We start from the raw sequence: 16,414 nt of genomic DNA on the forward strand, positions 1-16,414 counted from the left end.
GCGTGGTGCGGACTGTGAGCAGCAGCAGCTAGACAGAAAGAACAAAGACTGCAGTTGTGCCAGAGTTGAAAGGAGCAGAGCAGCGAGGAGGGCTTGGCACCTCTGAAGTTGGGAGCGGAGCCGGGGAAGTCCATACGCAGAGGGACTGTCTGGTGGGACAGCCTCCTCTGCTAGCTGCATAGCTGCCAGGAAAGGCCTCAGCACTGACTGGGGGCCGGGGGGAGCAGCAGGTCACAGAAACTGTCCCCCTAATAAAGGCTGGGTCGAAGTTGTGCAGGTGCAAAGTAGCAAGGAGGGCTGTCATGTTTCGGCGTTTGCCGATCCCGGGAGGGTTCCGCCGCTCCTATACAGTAGACCGAGACCCCCACTTCCGGGCAGAAGCAAAGTCCCGGTCTAGTCTTTTGCAAGGCTTCTCTGTTACCCTGCAGCACTTCCGGGGGAATCGCTTAAGACCAGAGATCCCAGCCGGGTCGGCGCTTTGGATCTTTTTGTTTCCTGGCTCGCGTCTTGCGAGCACTCCGAGCTGTATACTGAATGAGCCGAGGACTCTTCTCCTTCGGCTTTCCTGTTGGTGTTCCGTCAGCTGGACACCTCCTTGTCCTGAAAACGCTGACTAGCGCCAACGTTCCCTTGCCCTCCAGCCTTGATTCCGTAACTGCTGGAGCCTGCATTTCCTTCACCGCGCTGAGGGCCTCTCATTACGGGGTTATCCAAGCGCCGCAGCGCTTCCAGGTACTTTCCCTTATTCGCGCAGGAGTGCTTTCTTTTTTTATTGCTGTTCCAACGCGCTGGAGCGCATTTAGGTTCTTAGGGCAAGCACGGGGGTACTGTCTTCCCCTTACTCTTTGTTACCAACGCGCAGGAGCGCTTGTACATACCTACACTTAGCGCTGGGGTGCTTTTCACATTTACTTTGCCAACTAGTGCAAAGCACCAGGGTTTTGGTTACTTCAATGGCGCAGGAGCGCTATTCATGGGTGCATATTATATACTCTAAGGCAAATGCTCACAGTAACACAGGATTGGTTGTGCAAGCCTAACAACCATCTGGGACATTGATTCTGTTCAGCGCAGGAGCGCTTACATTATATTTCCTTCTTGGTTGGGAGTTCTTCTGTCTTCCTTAGTCTTGGTGAGTGGTCCTGTGGTACGGTCTTCTGTATATGATTGGATTGTGGGAATAGGACGTGGGAGGTGCCTCACCAAGTGTCTACAGCCACAAGCCTCCTGTCATCCTTCCCTCCTTTTTTGGCTCCCTTCCCTGTGTCCATCTACTCCCTGCCGGGTATTTCATTTCTGCACGGGGCCAGGCGGGGACAGAGGCGGTGGTTCTTGTCGTCTCTGCGGAATGGCTTCACAAGCAAAGGTAAACCTTGTGGGGTACCTGATAGGGCTTGGTGCCTCTGAAAAGGTGAGTGGCAACTGGGAAGCGGAGGGACTGTCTGGTAAGTCCACCTCCTCGCATAGCCACATGGCTGAGTGGCCAAAAACTGAACTGGGAAAGGCATTCCATTTAGGAGGCACTGGGCATTGAGGCTGAGCAAACACAGCAGAAGAGGAGCAGAATTGCATATGCATCATGGGCTGTGACAAGAAAGCTGAAGCCTAGCATCAGGCATGGTTACACCAATTTCCCGGGGCCAATATGCTAACCACAGAGACGCCAGAGCCCACAAGGGTACACATTCTTGCCATAGAGTAGTCCTGGCAAAAGTTGGAATAAAAAATAGACTCCATTTCGATGCAAGTCAACCTGTTTATGAACAGGTCTCCACAAAGTCAATCAGTGGGCACAGGATACTGAGGAGAAAGTGCTGCTCCTGACTATGGGCAGGTATTGTTGGACAAGGTGAAACAATTTGACGACCAACTAGAAGATGCAGAGGACAGTTCCCGGAGATGCATTCTGCAGCTACTGGGGTTTCTGGAATGGGAGGATAGTGAGAACCTTGAGACATTCCTGGAGAAGTTGCTTGGGAGTACTATCAGACTTGGGGGTGAGGAGTGCCTGGCCCACTTGGAAGTGCTAACTCTCTCCAGACACCAGGGAGATCAGGTAGAGGCCCTAGAGATGGACAGAGGGTGCTGCCTTGAACAGAGAGGACACTTGCAGCCTTCATGAATGTCCACTAGCAAACAGTTGGGACACTACACTGGAGGCCTTGCAGATGGCATTATTGCTGACATACCATCAGAAGCACCTATATCACCAGAAGATGCAGAAGCCCCAAAAAACTCTACATCTGTATCCTAATATGCCTGATGCCACCCCATGAACCCTCTCCCCCTTTCCCCTTCCCAGTCCTACCTAATGATTTTTCCTTCAAGCTGACTCATTTCTCAGTAATGTCTTTACTCCTGCCCCATAACACCGTGGACCTCCGCCCCATTGACATCTCCTTATTGAAGCGGATACACCTCTTAGTTCTAATATTGGTTCTTGTTTTCTATTGGTAATACAAAATACATTGAATCCTCGACTTAATAAGTTTATGTTAATTGTACACATAAGTAAGCAATATGAGTGCAACACATTTGTCATTGTCAATGGAGGCACCAGAGCTGAAATTGACCAGAGATTTGCTACAGATAGCCATTAAAGATATGCCCAGTAATAAGTTACTGGGAACGGATGGTTTCACATCAGAATTCTACCTGTCACGGGGTGATTTGCTTTTGGATCAACTGCTAAATGTCTTCCAGGAGGAGAATATCAGTGTGTTTTTTTACCTACTAGGAGCACCACTATGAACATCTGAAGACTCATGCAAGTCATACACTGGGTGCAGCTTTCAGATTTAGAGGGAGTACTGGTCACCTTGGATATTGAAAAGGCATTTGATACTGACGGCTGGGATTATGTGTGGGCAGTGCATTCAAAAATGTGGTTTGTTATACTCGAGCCCTGTGGCCAGGGTTTGATCTGGGGGATACAGCTCAGAGAGATGGAATATTGAGTGGAGAACTAGGCAGGGTTATCCCCTCTCCCATTTCTGTTTGATCTGGTGATGGAACTGCTTGCCAGACAACTACGAAATGTGCTGGAGCAGTGGGGCATCTGGGTGGGAGAGGTGGAGCATGTAATCTCATTTTATGCGGATAATGCACGGCTATATCTATGACAACTGGAGTCAACAGTGCCCTACTTGGGACTATGTTAACTTGGGGAAGTCTTTTGTACTCCCCCATGCTGGGCTACGGAACACACCACACAAGCAACTCCCTGCTGTAGGTTTGAGATGGGAGTTTGAGAGATATCGCTACCTGGGTATACATGTGGCTCATGAGATAGAGCAGCAGTATTGGTATGGTCCTGGTAGTCCTGCAGGCCTCCATACTCTTTTGGAGCAAACTCTCACTGTTGGTGCTAGGAAGAGTCACAGTAGCGAAGATGGTATTTTTCCCACCTTGCTTATTTGTACTGCAAAGCACTGAGTGTCCTATATCGAGAGCTACATTAAACAAATTGGACAATTGGTTAGACTCCTTAATGTATGCAGGAAAAGGGCATTTTAAAATTAGATGTGGCTGAGGGGGGGCTTTTGCTCCCCAACCTAGAGCAGTATTTGGTGGTGCAGCTTCAGTACGCGGTCCAGACAATGTGCTGCAGTCAACAACTGGGAGAATTGATTGGTGCAGATGTCCCAGGCAAAGGGGATTTACTGATAAGCCTTATAGCAGGGGCTCAAGAGGTTACTCAGTGTCCGTATATTGTGCCCCGGGTCGTCTAGGCATGGGAGACTAAAGTAAGGACCATATTCTGCAGACCACCTTTCTCGCATAAGTTCTGGCTGCAACATTTTGTTATGAATTATTGCCGATGTGACAATGGCCTGTTGGAGGGAGGGTGGGAGACATGTACTAGGAAAGGAAGTGCATCACATTTTTGAGGCACAGGAGAGATTTGAAGTAAGGCCTGGAGAGTTTCCCTAATTTGTTAAGATGTCTAGGACTGTATAGGAAACATGGATGAACTTTCCAGAGACCTTTCAGGAGAAAACCACACTTGAGGTTCAGCTGGATACGGGGTTGACTTTTAGGTTGGTCTCCCAGCTGTACGGGATTCTAAAGGCACAGGGGACATCCCAACATTTTAACCAAATGGGAAATTGATCTGACGTAGCCCATGTCAAAAAGTGACTAGTCCAGGGTCATGCACAGGTCCAGGAGCTGTCTAGAAAACCTAGATTTAAACTGACCCACTTCATTGTCTTGCATCAAACCTATCTGCTGCCAGCAGGCCTAAGCAAAATCCATTGGCACAGAGAGATGAGGACCTGAGATGTGGCTCAGAAGGAGCAGACGTCCTGCATATGATATGCAGATGCCCCAATTTGGTGCTGCATTGGCAGGCTGTAGTGCAGCTCCAGAAGGAGGCAACTGGCATTGAAGTGGAGGTCTCCAAGCAGCATTGTCTTCTGGGCGTCACATGCATCCTAAAAAACTAGCAATGTGCGGAATAATTTTATGCATTTACAGCTAGTATTGGCCAAAAGGCAGGTGACTGTCAGATGGATGGTGCAAGTGGGACCGGCCCCACAAGCTTGGGCTCAAGACATGGCTGAATGGGGGCTGGCGGAGGAAAGATACATGCAGGTATTCAGATGAGATGATAAAGTTGGGGACAGTCAGGATTGGGCCGAGATGTTGAAGGAGGTCTTTGAAACGAAGGAAAGGGGACCCTAACTGGGACACTAGAGCACAAAGTTGACAGCCCACGGTGGACAGGTACGACGGACTGGGGAACAAAGGGGTGAGCGATACTTAATGTGAGAAGGGTAGAAAGTCTGACTCCAGTACAGAGACAGGAGGGAATCACAAGGAGAAGATATGGGGGGAGTGTTATTGGGCGAGGGGCTGGGTGGGAGTGAAAGGGGGCACTGGGTGGCTCCAGAAGTGAACCTAGCACTAGCACTTCAAGAGCATGGTAGTGTGAAATTGTTATGTTGATTTATACCACTGCATATGAAAGACCAATTAAGTTACCTGACTAGTGGTTCATTTATTTATTCATAAAGTTTTATATAGCGCAAACTTGATCCCGGAGGATATCAGGGCGCTTTACAATTTGAGGCCAAGGTAACAAATCAAAACATGAGTTTAACATGGGGAATCTAATAGGTATTGAATCAAATAGTACATACATAACAGCTCATTTATAAACCTGAGTGAGCGAGTAGGAATGGGCTATACAATGGAGCACAGAGGCATAAGGGGAGTATTACAATAATCATATACAGGAATAATGACCAGTACCAAAACAATAATCAAAACATGAGTCAAATGGGGAGTCTAATAAGCATTGAACCAAATATTGAACTTCATCTCTACTGTCGGTAAGATTAAAAATCATGGGATAAAAAGGGGGGGGAAAGATATCAATGAATCTAATCCCTTCTTATTAGGTCAACATGTTTCGAGCCCAGCCCTATTGGCTCCTCATCAGGTCCCAAGGAAACCAGTTCCTATAGGTACCACTCCTCACAGTGATTCCTAATAAGAAAATAACAAATTGCAAGCCATGCCAATCACACAACCTACATACGTTTGTTCATAGAAATACGTCACTGCGTTCCCGTAAAAGAAATGTGGGGGAGAGTTTAAAAATATCAGCCGTAGCTGACACACATTAATGTCAAAATAGTGAGTATGCGAACACACCCTTTTGTTATGGTATTTCCAAAAGGCACACAAAACTGTGGAGAAATAGTAAACTGTGCAAGACAACCTTGAGCCCAATTGACTAACAATGTAAAATCCGAAGAGCAACACACACACATATATAACGTACACTTTTGACGCCGTACTGGTGCGTCATGATCCTTTCAGGGAGGAAGGGGCCTGTAGTCAAACCCTGCAAAATGGGAGGTAAAGTAGCTTATTTGAAAGATTACTGGAGCTCAAAAAAAGGGTTGATAGCATGGGTAGTCACATGCCGGCGTGGTGCTACTACAAGATACTTCATGCCAGTAAACTGCAAGACATCCTAAGATCTTACTTCGTCAAAGTGTAGCTTTTTCGAAATTTCCCTCTAGTGTCATAAGTGATATAATATGTGAGGTCATAAGCAGTGCATTGTGGGGGCATAAATTATAGTTAGCTCAGGTAATTATTACTGCTGAATTTCACTGGTTTTGTACGAATAACTATAACATTACTGTAACCTTTGGCTTTTTTCAATGAATTTCTAGGTTTTTTTTTAATTCTGTTTCCGAAGTATAATGATCCTGTAACCTTTGTTTTTTTCAGTGAATTTCTATGGGATTTTTTCTATTAAGTGAGATGCCCATCACAATGCACAGTGAGGGGTTCAACACAGGGTCTGGCCTGTCATTGTGCTGCCCCCATCCAAGCTTGCCGCTCCTGTCCACTCCCTCCTTGCCATACATTGTCCAAGTCCATGACCCTGCAACCTCATTACAACCACTTGTGGCTATTGTTCTGCCATTTCCCTTCTTGCCCATTTACCCTCCTCCCTTCACTCTTTTGCCTGAGTCTACACACAAGCCCCCTCGCTCCTGCCCTGCATGGTCTGATGTGCTGCCACTGCTCTCCATCAAGCTGGATGTCCCTGCCCACTCTTCCTGCCTTCTGTGGCCCTATTCTATGCCTCATCATTGCCCTCCTGCTTAGCCTCTTTGCTTAGCTTGCTGCCCCTACTCTCTTTCCACTTGCCCTCCAATGTCTGTGTGTATACTCCTATTACCCCCTCTATGTCCACCATGTTCCATGGACCTGCCACACTCCTATCGACTCTAGGTGTTCTGTTGAGCTGCCACTTCCCCTTCCATCTGCATGGCATCATCAGATGGCTGCCGCCTGTCCCTGGTACCTCCACCCTGCCTGTCAAGTTCTATGCTCCATCCCCTCTCATCTGTCCTCCAAGATCCATTTTATTGCTACTCCCTTCTGCCCTCCATGCTCTGTTTTGCTGCAACTGCTCCTCCTACCTGCCCTGCGTGGTCTGTTGTGAAGCCCTTCCCCTGCCCTCTTTTGTGTGTCTCCAGGCCATACCCCTCCCTTCTTTCTTCCATGGTCCTTTGTGCATGCCCCTGTCCCCTCCCTCTTGCTCACCATGGTTGTTGTGCTGCCACTAACCCTCCTGCTTGCCCTGTGAAGTCAGTTGGCTGTCCCTGAGCGCCCCCACTTTCATCCAATGTCTGTGTGTACAGCATTACAGTTTCACAGTTGCCCTCCATGGTGTGTTGTGCTTCCGGTGCCCATTCTTTCTGCCCTCAATGGTCAGATTGCTGCTCCTGACCTGCTACCTTGCCCCGGACTCCGTTTTCCATGTTCAGACCTCTATCCTCTCCTTCCTGCCTTTTATCTGGTCATTTGTGATGCCCCTGCATCCTCCCTGCTGCCCTTCATGGTCCGTTGGGCTGCAACTGTCCCTCCTGTCTGTCTGGTATGGTCAGCTTGCTGCCTTTGCATCTTTCCTCTCTGTTCTCTGTTGACAATGTGCATAACTCTGTCCACTCCGTATTGTTGTCCAGGGTCCGTTGTGCTGCACTGCCATCCCACTTGCACTGTGTGGTGTATTGTGCTGCTAAAATCACTGATGCCTGCTCTGTAAGGTCCATTTGTTGCCCTTGCCCATCTTCCTTTTGTCCTTTCTTATCCAAGTCCAAGTCCCTAACCCATTCCTACTGCACTCCGTGATCCAATGTACTTTATTTACAAACATTTTGAACTTGATAAGAGGGAAATTCTGAAAAAGCTACACTTTGACGAAGTAAGTTCTTAGGATGTCTTGCGGTTTGCTGGCATGAAGCATCTTGTAGTAGCACCACGGCGGCATGTGACTACCCATGCTATCAACCCTTTTTTTGATTTCCAGTAATCTTTCAAATAAGCTACTTTACCTCCCATTTTGCAGGGCTTGACTACAGGCCCCCTCCTCCCCGAAAGGATCATGCGCACCAGTACGGCGTTAAAAGTGTACGTTATATATGTGTGTGTGTGTGTTGTTCTTCGGATTTTACATTGCTAGTCAATTGGGCTTGAGGTTGTCTTGCACAGTCTACTATTTCTCCACAGTTTTGTGTGCCTTTTGGAAACACCATAACAAGAGGGTGTGTTCGCATACTCACTATTTTGGACATTAATGTGTCAGCTACGGCTGATATTTTTAAACTCTCCCCTACATTTCTTTTACGGGAACGCAGTGACGTATTTCTCTGAACAAACGTATGTAGGTTGTGTGATTGGCAATGCTTGCAATTTGTTATTTTCTTATTAGGAATCACTGTGAGGAGTGCTAGGTTCACTTCTGGAGCTACTCAGTGCCTTCCTTTCACTCCCGCCCAGCCCCTCGCCCAATAAAACTCCCCCCATATCTTCTCCTTGTGATTCCCTCCTGTCTCTGTACTGGAGTCAGACTTTATACCCTTCTCACATTAAGTATAGCTCACCCCTTTGTTCCCCCGTCCTTCGTACCTGTCCACCGTGGACCGCCAACTTTGTGCTCTAGTGTCCCAGATAGGGTCCCCCCTCCTTTGTTACAAAGACCTCCTTCAACATCTCGGCCCAATCCTGGCTGTCCCCAACTTAATCATCTTATCTGAATACCTGCATGTATCTTTCCTCCGCCAGCCCCCATTCAGCCATGTCTTGAGCCCAAGCTTGTGGGGCCGGTCCCACTTGCACCATCCATCTGACAGCCACCTGCCTTTTGGCCAATACTAGCTGTAAATGCATAAAATTATTCCGCACATTTATATTTTTTAGGTGCAGGTGATGCCCAGAAGGCAATGCTGCTTGGAGACCTCCACTTCAACACCATTTGCCTCCTTCTGGAGCTGCAGCACAGCGTGCCAATGCAGCACCAAATTGGGGCATCTGCATATCATATGCAGGAAGTTTGCTCCTTCTGAGCCACATCTCAGGTCCTCATCTCTCTGTGCCAATGGATTTTGCTTAGGCCTGCTGGCAGCTGATAGGTTTGATGCAAGACAATAAAGTGGGTCAGTTTAAATCTGGGTTTTCTAGACAGCTCCTGGACCTGTGCATGTCCCTGGACTAGTCACTTTTTGACATGGGCTCCGTCAGATCAATTTCCCATTTGGTTAAAATGTTGGGCTGTCCCCTGTGCCTTTAGAATCCCGTACAGCTGGGAGACCAACCTAAAAGTCAACCCCGTATCCAGGTGAACCTCAAGTGTGGTTTTCTCCTGAAAGGTCTCTGGAAAGTTCATCCATATTTCCTATACAGTCCTAGACATCTTAACAAATTGGGGAAACTCTCCAGGCCTTACTTCAAATCTCTCCTGTGCCTCAAAAATGTGATGCACTTCCTTTCCTAGTACATGTGTCCCACCCTCCCTCCAACAGGCCATTGTCACATCGGCAATCATTCATAACAAAATGTTGCAGCCAGAACTTATGCGAGAAAGGTGGTCTGCAGAATATGGTCCTTACTTTAGTCCCCCATGCCTAGACGACCCGGCGCACAATATACGGACACTGAGTAACCTCTTGAGCCCCTGCTATAAGGCTTATCAGTAAATCCCCTTTGCCTGGGACATCTGCACCAATCAATTCTCCCAGTTGTTGACTGCAGCACATTGTCTGGACCGCGTACTGGAGCTGCACCACCAAATACTGCTCTAGGTTGGGGAGCAAAAGCCCCCCCTCAGCCACATCTAATTTTAAAATGCCCAAGCTGATTCAGCTTCTTTTTCCTGCATACATTAAGGAGTCTAACCAATTGTCCAATTCTTTTAATGTAGCTCTCGATATAGGACACTCAGTGCTTTGCAGTACAAATAAGCAAGGTGGGAAAAATACCATCTTCGCTACTGTGACTCTTCCTGGCACCAACAGTGAGAGTTTGCTCCAAAAGAGTATGGAGGCCTGCAGGACTACCAGGACCATACCAATACTGCTGCTCTATCTCATGAGCCACATGTATACCCAGGTAGCGAAATCTCTCAAACTCCCATCTCAAACCAATAGCAGGGAGTTGCTTGTGTGGTGTGTTCTGTAGCCCAGCATGGGGAATACAAAAGAGTTCCCCAAGTTAACATAGTCCCAAGTAGGGCACTGGTGACTCCAGTTGTCATAGATATTGCAGTGCATTATCCGCATAAAATGAGATTACATGCTACACCTCTCCCACCCAGATACCCCACTGCTCCAGCACATTTCACGGTTGTCTGGCAAGCAGTTCCATCTCCAGACCAAACAGGAATGGGAGAGGGGATAACCCTGCCTAGTTCCCCACTCAATATTCCGTCTCTCTGAGCTGTATCCCCCAGATCAAACCCTGGCTACAGGGCTCGAGTAAAACAAAACCCATGTTTGAGTGCACTGCCCACACATAATCCCAGCCATCAGTATCAAATGCTTTTTCAATATCCAAGGTGGCCAGTACTCCCTCTAAATCTGAAAGCTGCACCCGGTGTATGACTTGCATGAGTCTTCGGATGTTCATAGTGGTGCTCCTGGTAGGTAAAAAAACATACTGATATTATCCTCCTGGAAGACCTTTAGCAGATGATCCAAAAGCAAATCACCCCATGACTGGTAGAACTCTGGTGTGAAACCATCCGTTCCCAGTAACTTATTACTGGGCATATCTTTAATGGCAATCTGTAGCAAATCTCTGGTCAATTCCAGCTCTGGTGCCTCCATTGACAATGACAAATGTGTTGCCCTCATATTGCTTACTTATGTGTACAATTAACATAAACTTATTAAGTCGAGGATTCAATGTATTTTGTATAACCAATAGAAAACGAGAACCAATATAAGAACTAAGAGGTGTATCCGCTTCAATAAGGAGATGTCAATGGGCAGGAGGTGCACGGTGTTATGGGGCAGGAGTAAAGGCATTACTGAGAAATGAGTCAGCTTGAAGGAAAAACCATTAGGCAGGACTGGGAAGGGGAAAGGGAGAGATGGTTCATGGGGTGGCATCAGGCATATTAGGATACAGATGTAGAGTTGGTTGGGGCTTCTGCATCGTCTGGTGATATAGGTGCTTCTGATGGTATGTCAGCAATAATGCCATCTGGAAGGCCTCTAGTGTAGTGTCCCAACTGTTTGCTAGTGGACATTTGTGAAGGCTGCAAGTGTGCTCTCTGTTCAAGGCAGCACCCTCCGTCCATCTTTAGGGCCTCTACCTGATCTCCCTGGTGTCTGGAGAGAGTTAGCACTTCCAAGTGGGTCAGGCACCCCTCACCCCTAAATCTGATAGTACGTCCAAGCAACTTCTCCAGGAATGTCTCATGGTTCTCAATATCCTCCCATTCCAGAAACCCCAGTAGCTGCAGAATGCATCTCCGGGAACTGTGTTCTGCATCCTCTAGTTGGTTGTCAAATTGTTTCACCTTGTCCAACAATACCTGCCCATAGTCAGGAGCAGCACTTTCTCCTCAGTATCTTGTGCCCACTGATTGACTTTGTGGAGACCTGTTCATAAACAGGTTGACTTGCAAGGAAATGGAGTCTATTTTTTATTCCAACTTTTGCCAGGACTACTCTATGGCGTCTCTGTGGTTAGCATATTGGCCCCGGGAAATTGGTGTATCCATGCCTGATGCAAGCTTTCAGCTTTCTTGTCACAGCCCATGATGCATATGCAATTCTGCTCCTCTTCTGCTGTGTTTGCTCACCCTCAATGCCCAGCGCCTCCTAAATGGAATGCCTTTCCCAGTTCAATTTTCTGCCACTCAGCCATGTGGCTAGGCGAGGAGGCGGGCTCACCAGACAGTCCCTCCGCTTCCCAGTTGCCACTCACCTTTACAGAGGCACCAAGCCCTCCTCGCTACTTTGCACCTACACAACTTCAACCCAGCCTTTATTAGGGGGACAGTTTCTGTTACCTGCTGCCCCCCCCCCCCCACAGTCAGTGCTGAGGTCTTTCCTGGTAGCTATGCAGCTAGCAAAGGAGGCTGGCCTACCAGACAGTCCCTCTGCGTATGGCCTTCCCAGGGCCCGCTCCCAACTTCAGAGGTGCCAAGCCCTCCTCACTGCTCTGCTCCTCTCAACTCTGGCACAACTGCAGTCTTTGTTTTTTTGGCCTAGCTGCTGCTGCTCACAGTCTGCACCACGCCATCTGCTCATCACCACCTCCTTACTCCCCAGTCCACCACATGGGCACACCTTGAAATAGTGCGCTGCAGCTGCCACCACACAGGGAGTACGGGTGATCTACCATTGCTGCAGGATCTGCTCTCTGCAACTGTCGGTCCGCCACAGACTCTTGTCAAGTCAGTCTAGCCAACCAAGAGTGGCCTCCATCTTGTTGTGGACACTCGGCACCAGGCCTCACTGTACTCACCTCCATCAAACTGGTAAATTTGGTGCAGCAACAGGTAGTCGGCCGGGTGCCCAGGCTTCAACTAAGTGTTGTCTCGCTGAATCATGTGGCGAGAACAGGATGAGACACCGCCCTGGTTTCCAACCGTACTATTGCTACTTCAATCGTTTTTAAACAAGTCAAAGCGTGATTTGGCCAGCCGGTATGAGTTGTCCATGCTGGCCAGGGTGTCCAGAAAGGATGTTCAAAATATTGGTGCAGTGACCGAGTGTTCTATACCCTGATGAATCTGCCGAAAATAAAGGGGCAGTGAAACATGTCGGTATCAGGTACTGATAGGCGATACTAAGCTACCAACCTCTGTTTTAATTCTTCAGCTCACACTGAAACGAAGAATAAAGTGATTGAGTGGGTGTGGCTGTTGATTTTATGTCACTCTGTCCTTTATGAGTTAATGTTGTTACTCTTTATGTTGCACCTTTACACGCATTTCAGTTTATGTGTTGTATCTATTCTGTTTTCTTTTCCGGATTGGAAGGCAACCGATGATGAGAAAGGGGCATTGAGTTGGTAACATCTGCCAACATCCCCGAGGGTGTTCGCCCGTGAGGTGCCTTCCTTTCCACCACACATTTTTCCCTTTGAAGGTGTGTACACATGTGGTGAAGTGTGGATAGATGTGCTTTCAGTGTAGAAGGCAGACATCTGTTGGACATCACTGCTGGACATTTTTTGAATTGAGACTGCAGTATTTAATTAATTTTTTGGAACAATAAAATGGGTGGGGACAATCAGACATTAGAGGAGTGATACCGCACTGCGATAGATAGCAGGGGTCTACCTCGGTATGTAAACAAAGAATACAACCTGAGTGATGTGTACTCATGTCTCTGAAATGTAATAATCGCCCCAGGTATAGGGATCTTGTTGTTGATTGACCTTTTCACATACAACATGACAGCTGCATGATAGGAGTATGGTAATCTTTAAACCCAATGCAAGTTAGAGGCCAGGATTATGCTTGTCTGGTTTTGGGTGGGATAATTATTGCGCCCTATGAAATCTGGCACTGAGGCTTAAGGAATTTATCTGGTGCAATAATTATCACTTATATTGAGTTTTCCCTGAAAAAGGGGGCATAACAAGTGGGCTTAGGATCTTAATGCAACAAAATTCACATGGCTCAGAATTTACTGGGCATTTCTCTCATTATGTTTGGGAGATTTGACCTCCCAAAAATGTATTGGGGCAAAACTGCAAGGTTGTGGAGTTTATACAAAACTCATAATTCCCATATGTGCAGTAAAAGGAGTTAATACACATATTAATAAAAAACTGTACCTGGAATTGAGGCCTAAATCTCAAATTTGAAGATTTTTGGAAAATTAAACAACAGCTATCTGACAGACAGCATGACAACTGTAATTTCCTGTGCACGGCAAAGTTTTGAGCGTCCCTTTAGTTTAGCCTGAATATCAATATAACACAAGAAAAACTGCACAATAGATCTGGAATCTGTATCCTTGGATATCTGTAATTCTTCCTGCATGATTAAATCTCTAAGTCCTCATTTACAACAAAATGACGCAGATTGATGCCGGAAGCCATTTTGCTCCGCTGAATTGCGTCATTTAAAAAACACAAGGATGCGTCATATTTACAACAATAAGGTGCATCCCTGTGCTGCCGCACAATTAACAGCCATGCGCCAATGCAGGCACCATTGAAACATGGTGCACGAGTGTCTGGGCTGCGGTGATGATTGTTTTTTTGCAGGAAAGGACACCTTCCTGAACAAAAACAATCACTGATGGTGTTTTCCTCTTTCTAAGTGTGCTGCAGAATGCAGCTCGCATAGAAAGAGGAAAAAACCCGGAGAAATAAAAGTACTTCTCCTCATTGCGCCTCCTTACGCTTCCTCTGGGGAGGAGTAGGATTCTGACGCAATAATAACAGGCGTGATCTCTAGAACAGAATCTACTTTTCTCCCAACTTTTTTATAAATTCTGTCTGGCGGTTGGGGTGCAGGAGTGTCTAAAGACTTTAGGTAATTAACATGGGGAATGCACTTTATTTACCTCTGCCTTTTTCTATGCCCCCAAAACTGTCCATGCACAGCTAGAATTACCAGCACACTGTTTTGGGAACATTTTGTGGAGATTCTTCAACTGGCGTAAAAGATATAGGCAAGTCAAAAAGCACTAAAAATTCTGATGCCATCCAATTACCCATACCCACCCTAACTCCTAAAAATTCCCTTTCCAATCAAAAAACACACCCACCCTCAACCCTAAAAATTCCCTTGCCACCCAAAACCCATACCCACGCTAAACCCTAAAAATTCATTTGCCACCCTAACCCCAAACAAATACCGTGCCACCCAAAACCCATACCCACCCTAAACTTAAAGAAATCCATTGCCAACCAAAAGCCAATACCCACGCTAAACACTACAAATTCACATGCCACCCGAAAACCCATACCCACCCAATACCCTAAAAAATATCTTATCACCCAAAAACCCATAACCACTAAAAATCTGAAAAACTCAATTTCCACCCAAAAACCCATACCCAACTTAAACCCAAATAATACCTTACCACTCAAAAACACACAGCAACCCTAATCGCTGAAAATTCCATTATCATCTAAAACACACCCACCATAAACCTTAAAAATGCCCTTGCCATCCAAAAACCCACACCCTTCCTAAACCCTAAAAAAGCCCTTAACACCCAAAAACCTATACCGACCTTAAACCCTAAAAATCCACTTGCTACCTAAAAACACATACCTACCCTAAACCCAAAAACATCCCTTACCACCCAAATACCCACCCAACCAGAACCTTAAAAAAATCCCTTGCCACCCATAAAACCCATACTCACCCTAACCCCACAAAAAACTCACCAGCCACCCAAAAATCCATACCCAACCTAAACCCGAAAAGTGATCTTACCATCCAAAATCATGCACCCACCCTAATCCCGAAAAATTCACATATCACCCAAAAACCCATACCCACCCGAAACCATAAAATGCTCTTTGCCCCCAAAGATCCACACCCACCATAAACATTAAAAATGCCCTTGCCAGGGCGTGGCCAGGCGCCAACGAAGATGGCCGCCTAGTACCGGAGCTCCGCCGGGACGACTGTTGTCCCCGAAGAAATCCGCATTAAATCCTGGCCGGAGCGCCCTCAGACAAGCGCACCGGCCCCCTGACCAGACCCGCAGCTGATCCGCTCTCGGAGAGCGCACTCCCTGCAGAGGCGAAACGCCGCAGCGTTCGTCTCACGGGCGGACTCGGGTGAGCGGCCGGAGCCTGCAACCGGAGCTGCTCCAAAATCGAGGCCCCGGCTTGCGGCCTACGCCTCGGCGGCCGGAATCGGGCCTAACTTCCAGTACCTCTGAGGGAGGCGGCTCCGAGCTGAGTGCCGCCTGGACGAGCAAGGATCCCACATACTGGCAGTAAGGGGGGGCGGAAAGCCCGGCGTAAGTGCCGTGACCGCCCGAGCCTACAGCGTTGCCTGCTGCCGAGAGACACTGAACCCTCGAGCGCACTCCGGAGGTGAGAGCTGGGCGACCGGAGGGGTCTACGTAGCGCCGGACACTGTAAGGGGGGAGCCCACCAACTCAACTCACGGCTGGGCTCCTACACATAGTGCCGACATCTGAGGGAGGCCTATCAACTGCAGGCCGCTCCGGGGTGTCCTCGCAGGGCCCAGCCGGACAGCGGACCGTGGAGAACCAAGGACCCCAGCGCACTCCTAGACTACCTACGGGACACGGGCTCCCGCCCGCTCCGAGGCCTACCTGGGCGGCAAGCCCAATCGACGCGTGGGAACAAGTGGGCTGGACGTCCACCGCAGGCCTGAGCTGTGGGATCCACCGACGTAGACGCCAGACTCCTGCACGACAGTGGGCCTCCCTTGGCGACCGCGTTATACGCCTGCCGGGAACAGAGGTGACCACCGCCGACTGTTGGCCTGGGCTTCGGGGCCATAGGAGAGGGTGCCCTGATCTACCATGAGGCCCAATAAGGGAGTCCCGACCCAAACGAACAAACTGGACAAATACGCGGTGGCTACAGGACCCACGCAGTCGGGAGCAAAGGGAGGAAGCACCACGGACGCAACCGAACCCTCACT

The sequence above is a fragment of the Lissotriton helveticus genome, chromosome 7 (assembly GCF_964261635.1).
Source record: "Lissotriton helveticus chromosome 7, aLisHel1.1, whole genome shotgun sequence".
Classification (NCBI taxonomy): domain Eukaryota; kingdom Metazoa; phylum Chordata; class Amphibia; order Caudata; family Salamandridae; genus Lissotriton; species Lissotriton helveticus.